This window comes from Vespa crabro, chromosome 16 (assembly GCF_910589235.1).
Source record: "Vespa crabro chromosome 16, iyVesCrab1.2, whole genome shotgun sequence".
NCBI classification, from domain to species: Eukaryota; Metazoa; Arthropoda; class Insecta; order Hymenoptera; family Vespidae; genus Vespa; species Vespa crabro.
Genome location: NC_060970.1, coordinates 4,101,859 through 4,118,030, shown reverse-complemented (window position 1 = coordinate 4,118,030; position 16,172 = coordinate 4,101,859).

Genomic DNA, 16,172 nt, shown 5'->3' with positions numbered 1-16,172 from the left:
AAATAATGTTTGTTTTCGATTACACCAATAGCCTTTTTGAGTCGGTTATCTCTAAGAGGGAAAAAAAAAAAAAAAAAAAAGGGAAAAAAAAGAGGAAGAGAGAAAAAAGAGAACACGATTCCCAACTTCCTTTTCTGTGAGTTCCTCTTTATTTCGTCCTGCTGTTCATTTACGATCCATTTTTCTTTCTTTCGTTCTTTGAAGCGAAAACTTCTTCTTTGGCCAGAGGTAACATTAAAATACAATGGTATGAAATAGTGTTAGCGTACTCGACTCGTAAATAACCTTAATCGGGATCACTAATTACAGATTACGCTTGCGCTCACACGCGTCCCTCTAACTCGTTGGTTGTTCTCATTCTTGATGTACAACGATCGGAGAAAAGACCGGGACGTGCGTAACCTGTAGACGTACGTATGTACGTAGATAGATACACATGCATGACGCAGTGACGTAGTAATTTTGAAATCATCTCAAAAGAAAAAATAAGAAAAAAAAAAAAAAAAAATAAAAAGATTTAACGAAAAGAAAAATGTAATTCATGTAAATCGTAAGTCGTATTTAAACGTCGTTACGACGATAACGTATTCTCGATCGCGATATATTATATAAAATAACACGATAAAGAAGAAAAAAAAAACAGAGAAAGAAATAATACTTATTATATTGATTGCGATCTTGTCAAATTTATTCCTTTATATATTTTAATATTACGAATTAAAGTTATATATGTATGTATGCATATATAATATATAGATATAAATATATATCTATATATTATATCTGTGTGTGTGTGTGTGTGTGTGTGTGTATGTGTATATACATTTCGCGATAAAAATCTATAATCCTTCTTTGTATGGTTACGCCATTGTGCGTCTCTTTAATACACATAGGTAACACATGGATAGGCGAAATTGAACGACGTTTATATACACACGAAACTACTGCGCCTTACCGGTTACGTCCATCCGGCGATACGTCTCTTAGATAAGAAAATTAATTACAATAAATTTAACGGTAACGAGAGCGCGAGAAGAGAAGGTATTGCGAATTTATAGACCGTGTATAACATTGACATGATTAATCTTTTGGAAACAATGAGAAATTTTTTTCTAGCGTTAACGAATTAACATTCGAAACTTTCAAATAACAAAGCATCCTTGTGCAAACATTAACAAGATACAAAGATTATAATATTTATTTTTGCCGTAATATTCAATTGTCTAAATTTCTTTTATACGTCGATTACATTAGAATCTTACTTTATGGATCGGCGAGGGAGAAGAGGTTTGACTGGATGATAGTAGAGACATCATTAATATCTTTGATAGATACGTTTGTGAATCTTACGAAAAGACCAACGTCTAATCATCCTTCGTTGAACGAACAGAAGCTCGATTTAGGATGAAACATGGAAGATTAGGAAAGGAAGGAATAGAAGGAGAAAGGAAAGATAGAGTAAGATGGCAAAATAGAAGATAGAGATATAGGGAGAGAGAGAGAGAGAGAGATGATGGTAGGGAAGTGTTGCCGGGAGACGCGGCACGAATAAGAGAATACAGCGCAATATTCCAAGACAAATCAAAGTAGGCATCCACCGAATGCTCCCGGGTGCAGAATGCAGATAGAACAGAATAGACGTAGCGCGGTATTCGCTCGCGGGTTAATGAGAACGGTTTCAAGCCCCGTTATAGAGGCACCGTCAGTCGGCGTCCCCAGAAACAGAGAGAGAGAGAGAGAGAGAGAGAGAGAGCCAAAGAGGCAGAGTGTTAGTTAGCTAGCTAGCTAGCTAGCTAGTACCAGTTAGCCTTTTCCAAGGGAAATCGCTCTAACTGACTATGGATACCTATCTACTTACCTCTCTTTCTCTCTTTCACGTTAATCCAGCTAAGGTACCTTGTTAATTATCATTACCGATGCATGCGGGTGTGCACGCGTGCAAGTGCGCGCGCGCCCGCCCACCCGCTCGTTCGCCTGAGCAAGCAAGCGCGAGTGCATCCCATTGCATCGCATCGCACACGATCAATCCTTAATGGCCGTCTACGCCTATAATATAATACCGCGAGCGAAAATGCTCTAACGATCTAACCGATCTCCTTCTCCCGGTTTCGTCAGAGTGAAACAACAAGAATGATATAATATGAACCCAACCAAGCTGAGATTCCAGGTTCGTCGAGGTATGGTTAATTACCGTAGCGCGTTCCACGTTTCATCCAAACCGGTCTGAGGTTATAGCAGTGTGTTCAGCGTCTCAGGGCTTTGCCTCTACAAAGATATATAGGGGAAAGACGATACCCCGAGTTTAAGGGTACCTATCTACTATCTACTACCAACCCGTAAAAGCTTTCGATTAACTGTGACACGATTAAATTCCGTTTAATCGATATATACGATGGTTCGGGAACCGGACCGCACGAGATTGAAAGGGATGAGGATATACTCGTGGTCCTCCTAGGTAACGTTTGATAAAGTACACCCTTTCCTGTGTTCTATCCTATGTACATACCTTCCTTTCTCTATGCCTTTTCCGTCAAAGTCGACGAGTGAAATTTCATACCCAATCCTTAAAGACGACACGATCAAACCAACCAAACCAACCAAACTTCCCAATGAAAATCGATCACCGAGAAATGTTACAATTTAATAATTGATGTGTACCTCTTTCTTTTACAAATGAAAGAAAATACTTGTTATTCACCTCTACTTCCTCTACTCGAAAACATAAGGGATTATTCTCTTGGAAAAGTCACGACTTAAAAAGTGAATTAAAGGAACCTTTAATTCACTTTTAATTTCTACGGTATGAAAGTAGTATCGACAGGTTATATACATATACATATATATATATATTCCTTTATGTTTTAAAACGAGAGAGGGGGAAAAATCATTCTAAGGGGGAAAAAAATCACGTGGTTACCCTTCGAAGATAGAACGTCTTGGTATCGGACTCAACCGATTTCTCTCTCCATTTCCGACGATCGTCACGACCGAATGAGTATATCCTGGGAAATGAGAAAGATAATGAGGGAACGTGACGTAAAATAAAACGTAAACACAAGGGAAAGAAGGGAGAGAGAAAGAGAGAGGGTAAAGGATCGTGGTTGAGAGAAAGTAGTAGGGTGGTATGGAAAAAGCGGATGAGGGAAAGAAATGATGAGAAAGAGACGCGCGAGGTGGTGGTGGTGGTGGTGGCGGTGGTGGAGGTGGAGGTGGAGGTAAAATAAAGAAAAAAGATGTGGATAGAGGAGGATGGAAAAACGCATCGGCCAATAGTGCCCGCAGGCAGGCAACCCAAGAGCCGACCACTTATCTGTAGGAGCAACATCAGAGAAGCTCTTGGCTGGTTGGTTGGTTGGTTGGTAGGAGGCAAAGAAGTGCCTGGCGTGAGAAGGACGCCGAACCAAAGTGGAGTGCACGAGAGACACGAAAAAGAAGGAGGAAGAGAAGGAGGCTGGGTGGGTGGCTCGAGGGGGAGGCAAATGATACCTCCTTAGGCAATTTTAATTTTGCAGAAATCACTGTTGGGCTAATAAGAATAAAGAGATCTCCGTGGAAGCTTTCCCTCTCTCCATCCTTCTCAATCTTTCTTTTTTTCTCTTTCTCTCTCTCTCTGTCTCTCTCTCTCTCTCTCTCTCTCTCTCTCTATCTCTTTCTCTCTTTTTCCCTTTCCCGTCAGCACGCTCTCCCGTTTGCTCTCGTTTTCGCTACCCGTTTCTTTCGCTCTCTCGTCCGGTCGAGCGAGATACACCGTCAGCCAGCAGCGACATTATACGACCGTGTCGACGACCCGTGTACTGAACCGCGTCAACGTTCCTTCTTCCATCCTCTTACCCTTTATCTCCCTTATTCCCCGTCTACTTTTCCCACCCCACCCTACTACAACCCACCCGAATCCACTTCGCCCCTACCGACCGACCCACCCACCTCATCGTTACTCTTCTTCCTTCTCTTTTCCTTTTAATACACCTTCCTAAAGATAGAATACACTGTGGCCCGTTGAAAAATATTAATCAGGAACTAGCACGCGCCAGTCTGATCTACCTACTTACTCTTTAAAGGTCTTTTCTACCGTCTACCGTTATGCCGTCATTCGTATTATTCTCAACGTGATACACGTATATTTTGGTCGCACAGTATATATATATATAGATTGTAGATTGAAATCTAAAAACTAGACTGAAGAAAAAGAAAAATGAACAATTCTAATTCGATCGATCCTAATTGAAATATTAATGAATGATTTGAATCTCCATCGATCTTTCAATACTATTCTCAAAGAAAAAAAAAAACTCTCTATGATACGATATATCGCGGGAGACATTAAAGGAATATTAAAACACACGTCGATTCGGTAACCTATCGAGAGGAGAACGTTGTCATTGATGGATGGAGAGAGAGAGAGAGAGAGAGGAAAGGAAAGGAAAGGGTAAGAAAGGAAGGGAAGAAATGAATGAACGAACGAACGAACGAACGAACGAAAGAAGGAATGAAGGAAGGAAGGAAGGAAGAAGTCGATGGAACACGAAATACCGGCGTAGACGCAAAACTGGAAGAGAATGAAGGTGAGAGAGAGAGAGAGAGAGAGAGAGAGAGAGAGAGAGAGAGAGAGGATTGGAAAAGGGGGGTGGGGTTGTAAAGGTTAGAAGAAGAAGAAGAAGAAGGACTTTGAGGAAGAAAGAGAGAGAGAGAGAGAGAAAGAGGAGGGAGAAAGAGATAGAGAGAAAGATAGGGATAGAAACGATGGTAGCGGGTGAAGGAGCCGGAGGGGAAGGAGACATATTTATTTGACATGCGACGCGACTGCAGCCGAGTTTCATTAATTGAAGATCGCGGGAATGAGCACGGCAGACAGCAGCCGAGCAAGCAGACACACGCAACGTGTGCACGTGCGCTCGCGCGCGCACACCCGAGCTTCTCTACCCTTCGGAGCGATGCTACTACCTCCCAGCACAACCCTTCCACTAACTCTCTCTCTTTCTCTCTCTCTCTCTCTCTCTCTCTCGCTATGACTTTCTCTCCATTTCTATCTTCTTTCTCTTTCTATCTTTACAAGCTCGTACTCTACTCCTTCGGTGGCGTATATGCACGTGCTCGCGGAAACGGCAAATGAGGATTCGCCATTTCTCTGACATTCGAGCATTCAAGTTCGTCTCGATCTAGGCCACATAGAAGGCCCCTCGTTTACCCTTGCACCACCTTGTCTCTCTCTCTCTCTCTCTCTCTCTTTCTCTCCTTTCTCTCTTCCACCGTGAGTTCTCTTTCTCTCTCTCGGAAAGAGCGCCCACCTATCTACCAACCTGTACTCTTTCCCTCTCCTTTACCTTCTTCTACCTCTACGGGTTTTGCTTCGAGCGCAGATCTTCTTTCCATAGGGCTCTCCCCTTCCTCTCCGGGTAAATTTAACGGGTGACGGCTGATGCGAGATCGTTACGAGTGGTAGGCGGACGGCTGGCTGCAGGCTGTTCTTCCCGTCTCTCTCTCTCTCTCTCTCTCTCTCTCTCTCTATCTATCTATCTATCTATCTCTATCGCTATCTCTATCTTCTCATTTACACATGCACACGTACGTGTTTCTTCTTCTTCTTCTTCTTTCTCTTCTCCTTTTCCTCTCGATTTTCATTCCTCGATTTCGTTCCATTTCCTTTTCCTTGTACCTTTTGCTGGAAAGCACATTTCGTAAACATTTTCGTTGACGCATCGACGTTACCAAAACGTCGAGAGACGAGTACGCTCCGGGATTCAACGCTCTTGTTCCATCGAAGGAGCAATGGACGTTTGATTAAACTCCAGCCGATGCTAGGTCGCTCGGAAGAGAGTAGTGGGGTGATACACCCTGATGATACTCTGGTGGTAGTAGTAGTGGTGGTGGTGGTGGTGGTGGTGGTGGTGGTGATAGTAGCGATATCGGAGATGGCGGAAATTTCATTTACCTCTCGTAGAGTTATCTAAGAGCAATACCGGGTGGCCTTAATGAAACATTCAGTCGCGAGAATAGCTCAGCAATCTCGAAGGGTCGCGGGCAAGGCAAGGCGAGGTGAGGCTGACTCTGCGACCCGCCCTTTCTTCGTCCTTTAACGTTAGAAGAGTCAGAGAGAGGATGAGAGAGAGAGAGAGAGAGAGAGAGAGAGAGTAGAACGAGAGTGGAATGGGTCTGATTCCTGGCAATGCAATTGCACGTTTAAAGTGGCGTTCCCTCGTTTATTTCGACGTTCAAGCCCTCCGCCCCCGCCCCACACTCCTCGCAACCCCAACCCATTTCTCCTTACTTCGACTAAGATTCTCATTCCAGTCCGGCAGCTCGAAGCGACCGAACGTTACTACAGCCATCGTTCTTGCGACTGAACCGTCGACGAGATGTGGATCCATGCCATGAACTCTCCTATCCACTTGAATAGTTCGTTATTAATGTTGAATTCCATTGGTTTTGTCGGCGTTATCGTCCTCTCGTTATTTATTTCCTCAATTGTATTTAACTTTTTCAAACTTCGCTCGATAAATACATCTCGATGACTTTTGCCATTTAAATTTTCTACGATACTTTTTAAAGTTACGAATACGGATTTGCGTCTTTTTAAATCCCCAGAGAGAGAGAGAGAGAGAGAGAGAGAGAGAGAGAGAGAGAGATAAAGAGAGAGTAGTCCGATCGTTATCCAACAGCTTCGTTAAGAAATCCACCTCGCGTAGAATATAATTTTAATTCGAACATTATTACTCATTACCTTGGCGCGAGTACAGAGAAAGAGAGGTAGAAAAGAAAGAAAGAGAAAGAGAAAGAGAGGAAGGAAGGGAGGTTGCTCGCGGTGGGCGCTCGCGTTATTTCTGTGACTATATAGGGATGAAAACGGTGGCTGCCGGCGAAAACAGAAGCCGGGAATAACGACCCACGCAATTATTCCATAATGTAGTTCGCATAGCTGAACTCCGAAGAAAATTAGAGAGGCCGTCGCGCGGCGCCTGGCCAGAGAAGAGAAAGAACGTACCAGTGAATGAGTGAGAAAGAGAGAGAGGGAGAGAGAGAACAGTCGAGCGAGAGTTTGGTGGAGTACGTGAGCATTCGCGTGGCTACGGTAGACGGAAGGTAAGCGGGAGAAGAGGGTGTGAAGGAGAAAGAGGAAGAAAAGGTGAGAGGGTGGAGAAACGTACAAAGCAATGAGAGAGTTGATGAGCAGAAGAGAGAGAGATAGATAGAGAGAGAGAGAGAGAGAGGTGCAGAAACATTAGAGAGACCGGGGGTAGCAACTTTCTCGTTTTATCTCTCAATTCGCATTCTCAGAGTCGACGAACGTTTAAACTGTGCGAGCTCGTCGAGCCAAGCCAAGCCAAGCCAAGCCAAGCCAAGCCAAGCCAAGCCAAGGCAAGCGAGGAGCAAGCCGAGCCGAGTCGAGCCTACCTAGGCTTTCTCTCTCTCTCTCTCTCTCTCTCTCTCTTTTTCTCTCTTTCTCTCTTTCACTAGTCCTGTGATTAAAACGTATCCTCCGACCTCCTTTTCGGCAGCCTCTCACTGTCACTATACTCTCCTAACCGGTGTTCTCCTCCACATTGCGATAGTAGGGTTTAAACCTTTAGACCAGCGCACCCAATATAATTATTGCTCGACGTACGTTACCCTCAATTCTACCACCTTACACATCCACCCCACCTCCTTCGCCCTTCTTCTGTCATTTACGACCGTTCCACGAACGGTAAAGACACGGACGAACTCTCTTCGTTTCCCTATATATATTTCTCTCTCTCTCTCTCTCTCTCTCTCTTACGTTCACTATTTCTCCTCTCCCTTTTCCGTAAAGCGCTGGCAAGAGAATTGAAGAGCCGAGCGTCGCTCACGAAATTCATTCGGCTCCTCTGCCTCGGTAACTTCGAGAATCTCCAATTAGGCGACGCGAACATCGAGAACCCTGCTACACAACGTTGAAGGAAACGCCGGTTGAACGTCGTGGGAGGTTGGGAAGTATCTATCGAAGTGCCCACGATCCGTCCTTTCTCGTGACGAGGAGGAGTAGTAGGTGGGGGATAAGGATAAGGACGAAGAGAAAGAGAATGAGAGAGAGAGAGAGAGAGAGAGATAGAGATAGATAGATAGAAATAGTGAGATAGAGAGAAGGTACGACGTGTCGCTTTAATCCCGCCGTGTAATTACGCGCGTCAACGCCGACGCTTGCCTTTTGTACGTACAAATGAATGAATGAATGAATGAATGAATGAACGAACGAACGAACGATTTAATGAATGACGAAGAAAAAGAATAAGGAGGAAAGTCAAGTCAATTAAATTTTCGATCTGAAATCGTTTATATTAATGAATTTAAAGAAACCGAACTCTTCGATTTATTATATATATTTTCAGATGTATATCTCTCTTAAGGATTTTTTTTCTATTTGCTTTTTATTTATTTATTTTTTTTTTTTTTTATTCTTTTTTTTTCACTTTCTTCTTATTGAAAGGTATAGGTATAGGGTATCTATTTTTCCGGGATAAATATAACGAAGAAAGACAAAGTTGACGTACCTATACGATAAAGTAGAAAATTTGCTAAAAGAGAGTTATGGTTTTAGCGAGTTCCTTACTTGAATGCGAGCGCAACAGAGTCATTGTCTCTCTCTCTATCTCTCCTTGTGCATCCTTGATAGAACTTTATTGCAGGTGCAACGACGAAGGATCGCGCTAGTGGCTCCTAATTTTTCCCCTCAAGACAAACAACCCAGCGCCGTCCGTACAACAACAACCGGTGTGCCATTTGAATTCTCTCATTTATTTTTTTCTTTTTCTTTTTTCTCTTTTTGTCTTTTTCTTTTCTTCTTTCTTCCTTCCTTTCTTCTTATTTTTTTTTCTTTTTCTTTTTCTTCTTGCCCATTTCACGTAATCTTTCGTCTATGACGAAGATCGAAAGAAAGCAAAACGGGACGAACAACGTTAAAAAAAGAAAGCGCCATAATTAATATACGCATACGTGCATGAAATTAGAATGGGGGAGGAGAAAACAAAAAAAAAAAAGAAAATTCAAAGTATAAAATAGAAAAGAAATTTAAAAAAATGAGTTGGAGAGAGGGGGAGGAGAGAAAAGATGAACACACACACACACATACACACACAGACACAAAATAAAAACGAGCTGAATGATTTTGAAAAAACGCATTGTGTCTCGTCTTGCTCGCGTAACATCCGGTGTGAGACAGAGTGACAGAGAGACGGAGAGAGAGAGAGAGAGAGAGAGAGAGATTGAGAGAGAGAGGGTGGAAGTGGGAGGGAGGGAGGTAGGGAGGGAGAGATAAAGATATAGAGACACTGCGAAACGATAAAAGGCGCGCTCGTCCGGTCCAACGAAGAGACGCTTCGAAAAATATTCTCTCGCATCTACGTCCGCGCGTTTATCTTCGCACGGAACAATAGGGGGAATGTCGCACGGAGATGGAGAAAGTGGAACACACCTCCTATATGCCGAAGCGCGAGCATAACGCGTTTCTGTAAACGTGTCGACTGAAAAGATATTTCGGAACACAAAATGCAGTTGTTCGTTAACGCGAGCAGACAACTACTACCTTTGAGAGAGAGAGAGAGAGAGAGAGAGAGAGAGAGAGAAAGAGCGTGCTTTTCGAATCTTCCTGCCGTTTAATTCATACTCCTAGTCTTCGTTACGTTAGTTGTTGAAAAAGAGAGTAAGAGTAAGAGTAAGAGAGAGAGAGAGAGAGAGTGAGAGATACAAACAATGAAGAGAATAATTTAAACGCACGAGTGCGACGCGATCGCTGCGGCAATCCCTTTTAAAGATCTTTCATTCCTAAGGGATTTAGCGACGTTAAAGAAAAATAAAAAAAAAAAAAAAAAGAAAAAAAAACAAGAGAGAAAAATAGAAGGGAAGACAATTGAAAAGAAAAGGAAAGAAAAGAAAAAGAGATATGTATCTATATATAGACAAACACCTACGCGTTTCTCGATTACTCCCACCTTCTGTTTCGCGTTCAGTCGAGTCGAGTCGAGTTGAGTCGCGTCGCGTCGCGAGCGAAACCGGTTAATTCAAAAAGGGTTTAAAACTCGCTCAGGAACGTGGTGTAGTAGACGAGATGAACGTGTACGACGTAGAGGCAATATTGTAAGTAGTCTTTTACAAACGATATATATACATATATATATATATATATATATATCTCTCTCTCACTCTCTCTTTATCTCACACTTTTTCTCTCTCTTTCTCCCGGCGACGGGAAAGGCAGCAGTAACGTTGGCGTCTGAGGAGGCGTCGGCGACCATTATCAAAGCTAGCGCTGTTACTTAAAGCACGCAGATATATTATAGTTCCTGCGACGGGCGGTCCGTGGCCGACGTTCCAGTTTACAATTCGTCCCCGGACCTCTTTCCCTCTCGCCTTCGTCCTCACCCTCGCCATCTCTACCATCCCCTTCCCTCGCCCCCGTCAAATCCCAGCTCCCTTCTATCTCGCGTTTCCTTCTCGATGAACCGCGCTCGCCCGACGCTACACATGAACGTCGCGTGAAATAAGCGTAAGAAGAAAGTGCCTTCGAGTGTGCCGGAACACGAGAGAATGAGAAAGAAAGAAAAAGAAAGAGAGAGAGAGAGAGAGAGAAAACGAAGATAGAAAACAAACCTATGTTGCATCGTCTTTCTAAAGGATAGTAGGAATTTAGCAATGAAGTTGTTGTTTTCCCTCCCCCTATTGACAAACTCGTGTGTTTACGCGCGTCTCTCTCATATGTATGTATATATCTATGTACGTATGTATGGACGAATGGATGGATGGATGGATGGATGGATGGATGGATGCACGAATGGGATGATGGATGATGGCTGAATGAATGGGTGGTGGAGGGACGACGAAATCAACCCTCAGAACGAGTATATAGAATGGTACAATTGAGGACTCTTTAAAAGAATGCCCATACGAGACTGGATTCGCACACCCTCTCCTCCACCCCCGTTACACTCCCTCCCCTCTTATCCTCCCATCCCATTCCATCCTATACCCCCTTAGCCCGACACCCGTCCGCGACATCGGTCCGCCCCTTACGCGAGAAAGGAAAAGACAAAAACCCTGAATCTTCATTCTAGCGTGTATTCCAACGTGCACGTCTGCACCTCTCTCTACCACCCTCCTACTTCTTCTTCTATGCAACCAACTCTCGCCTCGAGTCTTTCGCCGTTCCAAGGCTCTCTCTAAAGCAGCTCGCAATTCGCGATCGCAATTTTCAATTTCTGCCGACTTTTCAATTAGACTAAGAGGTGCCGGTGCCGGTACTGCCATTGCCGCTACTCGTCGTCGACTGCGTTTGCCCAAGCCTATATACCAAACCCAACTCCCCCTGGCTAAAGCCACCCCCTGGCTCCTCTTCTACCCACCCTTCCCTCTTCCATCATCCACCCTCCAACCCTCGGAACCTGGGCTATGCCGACCTACGAGCTTACGTGCCAGCTTCTTCACGGCAAAATCTCACCCCCTCCTCCACACACCCCCTACAGTCTCGTGACTTCTCTTTCTCGCTACCTTCGACATTTTCCTCTTTCCCTCTCTCTCTCTCTCTCTCTCTCTCTCTCTCTCTTTCTATCTCTCTATCTCTTTACCTCATTTCTCACCCTTCCACCTTTACTCTGAGAGCAACTCAGTCTCGCACTAGCATACGATATTCGAAATTGAACGAGAACGAGAAGGAGTTGGAACAGGAGGAGAAAGACGAGGAAAAGAAGGAGGTGGATGAGGAGGAGGAGGAGGAGGAGGAGAATCCTTCTCTCGTCTCTCGCTTGGCCGACCGAGAGCAACGACTCCGACGCGCTCTTCCTATGGTGAAAAAGATGGAACTAACTGTGAAAGGGTGCTACCACGAAAAAGAAAAAAAAAAAAGAAGAAAAGAAAAAAGAAGAAGAAGAAGAAACAAGAAAAAAAGGAAGAAAGAGAGAAAGAGAGAGAGAAAAGAAAAAGGCAAAAAAGAAAAAAAAAGAAAAAATCCGACGAGCGTCGTTCGCTTTTTAATCAACCTTTCCCCCCAGCCCCACCCCTCATCCCCACTTCCTACGTGAAACGACGTGCCTCGCGGAGAACTAACGCCGTTCAACCCTTTTTTTTTTTTAGTTTTGATGTCCGAATTCACGATGAAAATATATAGATATATATACCTACTGTCATCGGTGGAAATGTCAAAACTAAAAGACGAATCCAAAGTATTATTCCTCCTGTGATTCTTAACAGGGACAACATCAAAAAGCCGATTTTCGATCGAACGTTTTCCTATTTTTACTTCGACGTTGTCAAAGAATTTCTTTCTTGGAAATCCTTACCGGAGGCGGCGACTCTCTTCGTGTTAAATTTTCCGTCCTTTCGTCTCTTCTCGAACGTCGAAAGAGAACGAGAGAAAGAGAGAGTGAGAGAGAGAGAGAGAGTGAGAGAGGGGGAGGAGGGTGAATGGGACAGGGAAGTAATAGATAGGTTTGTAATCCATCGAGAGCTCGAGGCGTTTGGGAATGAGATATTTTGGAAGGGTTGACGGTGGAAAGGGACCGATATCGGCAGTCTGCGAATGAGACGCGCTCCCGTCTCTCCGATCCTCGACGTGCCCCGAGGAGGACAGGGTTCTGCCGAATTGAGCCACGATGCATCCCTGCTCAACTCCTACCTTTCCTCCCCTTATATCATCCCATCCCTCAATTCCTACCCCCACCGATCCCCCATCCATACTAACACCCACCTTCACTAACAGATTCCTCCTTCCTTTTGCTTTCGTACCCTACATTCTCATTCTCGATCTTCTTCAACACAACGGTCCAGACGATTACGATTGACTTCAATTTCTTTTTCTTTTTCTTAAAACGAAAAAAAAAAAATAAATAAATAAATAAAAATATGGAAGGATTTTCGATCGTTTCGATTCCAATGTCAGAATAATGAAAATTCTCGAATTTGTCATTGATCGTAGAAGAAGAAGAAGAGGAAGGAAAAAATAAAAGAGAGAAGTGAAGTTTGGGATAAGAACAATATCAGATATAAAGGGTGAAACGTCTATCGTCTAATGCTGATATCGGCATATATATATATATATATATGTATATATATATATATATAGATTCGATAGTCCCGGCGGTTTTAATGTTCCTACGTGGAACACAAACGAGAATGACAGTCGTTCAAGCACGGTTTCCAACCATCGCTATGCCTCCGGCTAAGATACGGATGGATGGATTCTGCCATTCTTTCCATCCTGATAACCAACCGTACGTACCTTCTCTCTCTCTCTCTCTCTCTCTCTCTTTCTCTGCAATCCTCGATAACCATCCAAGAGTTTATGGAAACCGAACGAAGCCGACGGGTGTTATTTTCCTTCACGTAAATCTCTTTGAAATCGCGAAAATTTTATTGAACGTAATCCGAATATAAAGAAAGAGAGAGTTCGATTTTCAACGATATCGTCAATCAAGAAATTTCAGTAAGATAAAATCTAGATTGGTAACAGTTAAAAACTTTCTAAGAGAAAGAGAAACGAGATCAGCGTTATCAACCATAGGATTAATATTCTCTTCAACGCAGATACTCTTCAGATTCTATTCTCGAGAATAGGATCCCCACAATGATACACGCTGAAGAATCGCATTGGTGGTCGCCATCCTCCTCGGATTTCCCGTTCGTTTTCATCGGATCGTAGCCAGAGTCGTCGAGCATTAGCAATTCCAATATGGCCGCGGGCACGTTTCCGGGAGACAATGTCGAAGATTACTGGCCGAGCGAGCCAAGGACGTCAGCCAAGGGTGGCTCTGTAAGCCGGGGTTGGTACAAACAGAGAGAGAGAGAGAGAAAGAGAAAGATAGATATCTATATAGATGGTATATGGTAGAGAGAACGAATACGAGCGGGAGGGGGAGGGGGAAGAGATAGGAGAAAGAATGATAGATATAAAGAGGGAGAAGGAGATAGAAAAGAGGCATTGAGCGCGATCACATTGTTCGACACAATAATATTTGTCACCGAAAATAACGCTCAAAAACCGCGAAGGAATAGAGAGGTGGGTTGGTATATCCATTCAGACACAGACAATGCGAGAGAGAGATTCATCTGCATGCCTGTACCCCGAACTCTTTTCCCCGTAACCATTCCCTCTCTCCCTCTCCATCTTTCCCTCTCTTTCTCTCTCTATCAGCCACTACTATCGTCCAACCTGTCACGTGATACGCGCCAAATTAAAAACTCGGTTTCAATTCCCCGTTGCTCTTTCTCTTTATACCTGATGATTCACACGAAAGCATTGATTTTCGGTGATCGTCGTTTCTAAAAGAATATACATACATCTAAGATGTTTTTTCTTTCTTTATTTGATTAAGAAAAAGGGGAAAATAAAAAAGAAGAAGAAGTAAAAGAAGAAGAGAAAGAAAAGATCTGCCCATTGGTAAAATCCCTTTCTTCGTTTCCATTTCGATCGAGCAGCTCGAAGAATGGAATAACGATGATGCAAGAGAGAGAGAAGGAAGGAAGGAAGGAAGGAAGGAAGGAAGGAAGGGTTGGTTTGGTTGATGGTGCTTTCACGGAGCGAAATATGCTTGAGTGAGATCTCGGGATCGAGGAACTGCGCAAGCGAGCGCGCGGGGGTCGTACTTAGTGGAATGATCAGCGAGAACAGAAGGCAATATCGGAATTATTGTGATTCGCGGTACCCGACGTACGCCCGGAGGGCGAGCAATCTATACGGGAAGCAGACATTACTCCATAGTGCTATGGATTTGAATATTGCTCTAGCGATATCGCTTAGGGGGGTCTAACAGTTCGCTGCGAATGGCACATGCGTGTATATATATATATATATATATATATATATATATATATATATATATATATAGAGAGAGAGAGAGAGAGAGAGAGACATATATAAGTCTGTTGAATGAGAAATACATTATCATATTCTAACGATGAATGGAACTAATGATGAAGAAGAAGGAAAAGCTTATATAGTCGATATTTCTCTCGTTCGTTCGTTCGAAGGTCGTCGATCCTTCTCTCTTTCTTTCAAATGGCCGTGCCAGGTAATTTGAAGTTTCGCCAATCCGTTTATATCTACTCTATGACTCCCGGCTAAAAGCCACGAAAGGTAAAAGGGAGGGGATTGAGGGGCAAAATAGAGTCCTACCTTAATTCGGGACATCTTATTTCACCCCGAACGACTGGTACTTCCCCAGTACCGTTCGCGTGGTATAGTCGCGATAGAACGTAAAAGACGAGCGGTACGGGGGCCTGATTGAGATGGAATCGGCGAATAAAAGAGTTGTAAATAAGATATAAAAGAGGGCTGCGTTAGAGATCTACCCGGAGTGACTGGTCGTGTCCTAGGTGAAACAAAGTGTAGTTTTATTGGGACGTAAGGGGAATGCCGTCCCTCAATAATCCCCATTTATAGCTTATAAATGATTTTAACCTCTCCCTCCCTCCCACTCTCCCCATCCACCTATCCATCCATCCATCCCACCTATACTTGGTTGTCGTTGGTGGTCCCCCGTCGTACGAAGGTCCCATTGCCCTTATCTCCCCGTAAAAATGCATTAGCCGGCGTTAAGACCTGCGACACGTACGATAAGACGGAGTACCGAACGACGTCTCCACTGTTAGACGGAAATTCGAGTGCGTGAGGAACGAGATATCGAGTGTGACGTCTTACGTATGTACTTGTCTCTCTTTCACTCACTCACTCACTCTCTCACTCACTCCCTCACTTTCTCTCTCTCTCTTTCTTTCTATCTCTTTCTCTCTGCAAATGTCCCGGCTTTTAAGGGACTATAAACTAGAGGCGGAAGGTAGTTTTTCCTTTGGTGCTACCTACTTTGGGAAAAGAGAGAAATAGCAGTAATTTTCAGTCTTCTCTCTCTGTCACTCTCACTTTTTCTCTTTCTCTTCTTTCAACGACACTCACGATATAAGTAATCAAATAGTAAAACTAGGTTGAATTCATTTTCGACCGGAACCACATAGAGAATTTAAGACGGCGTTGTTGAAATGATAAAAAATAATACCAACTTATCAATTTAACAACTGCCTAACGTATGAATAATTAGAAAATCTATGACAATTAATTGCACATTTTCAGAGAATCGAATGAAGAGCCAGGGAAGGACCTTTGGACGAAACTTGATTCTGAAAAAATTGTACGATTCGTTCGAAATAGATGGAGATAGAAAACGAGGAGGAGGATGAGA